This window comes from Microtus ochrogaster, linkage group LG2 (assembly GCF_000317375.1).
Source record: "Microtus ochrogaster isolate Prairie Vole_2 linkage group LG2, MicOch1.0, whole genome shotgun sequence".
Lineage (NCBI taxonomy): Eukaryota > Metazoa > Chordata > Mammalia > Rodentia > Cricetidae > Microtus > Microtus ochrogaster.
Window position 1 is genome coordinate 35,842,707 of NC_022028.1, and position 1,252 is coordinate 35,843,958.

The window sequence follows — 1,252 nt, forward strand, 5'->3', positions numbered from 1 at the left end:
AACACTTTCTAGTTTTCCAAAAGAAGCTGTGCTGGGTCTGTTGGTACCATTTCACACCTACCGGGGATCCACACTTGTACTACTTCGTGATGTTCATTACTTAACTCCCAGAGTGTCCATCTTGTGACTACTTGGAGATAAAACCAAGTTAAAATGTGGTGTATCGTGCAGTTGAGTCTTAAGTTTGTTGTTGTTTTTAACAGTTGTGAAAAACAAAGTAAAAAAACCATACCAACAAGGCAATTTGAGAATGTCCTCTGAGAAGAGAGTAGCATGGTATCTGGAGCCAAGGCTCTAAGTTCAAGTACATGGATACATCCCCACACACTGGTCAAGGGCCACATTACATGCCATGCCACGGGCTTACATGTCAGACTGCCAGCGGAGTTTCTGCAGTTAGGTAACGAGGTCACGCGGTTACACAGAGAGAACCTTGAGAGATGGCTCTGGCTTCCACGGCACAAAGATTACCGCTGTTTCGCAGAGACGGTGAGAAGAACACGGAGGCTGGGATAACTGTGTTAGTGAAAGTTGAGGAGGTTCCTGCAATAAATACTCAGAAGTACTTTTTTATGTTATTGACTAAGCGAAGTATTTCATAACAATGTCATCAATAAAATTGCTTTTAGTTTAGAAGGGGTTATTTCCCCTCCGCCCTCTCTCTTTGAGAATAGGTCCATACCCACTGATAATATAAAGGATTTTTTATTTATTTTTTGAGCTATGTTTTGATGTAGCCCAGGCTATCCCTGAACTTGGTAAATAGGCTAAGACAACCTTGAACTGATTGATTATCTTGCCTCTATTTCTCAAGTCCTGGGAATACTGACATGTGGCACCATACCTGGTTTATTTAATTATGGATACTAGGTAGACACTGTACCAATTGCTCTCAATTCCCAGTTCAAAAGACTTTTTATAATAATTCAAAAGAAAGAAATGCTATTAGGGGCTGGGCATGATTCCTAGCACCGGTAATCCCAGCATTTGCAGGCTGAAACAGGTCCAGTGCCAGGAAGAGGGGGATAACCTAGGCTACACACTAAGTTTCAGAACAGCTAGGGTTACAGAGTTAGACTGCCTACGGTGGTCTGAATGATAATGGCTCCACAGGTTTGTGCAGTTGAAAGCTTAGTCACTTAGTCATCAGGGAGTGGCTTTACCTGGAAAGAATCGCTGCAGGTGGGCTTTGAGGTTTCAAAAGTCTTCTCTCTCTCTCTCTCTCTCTCTCTCTCTCTCTCTCTCTCTCTCT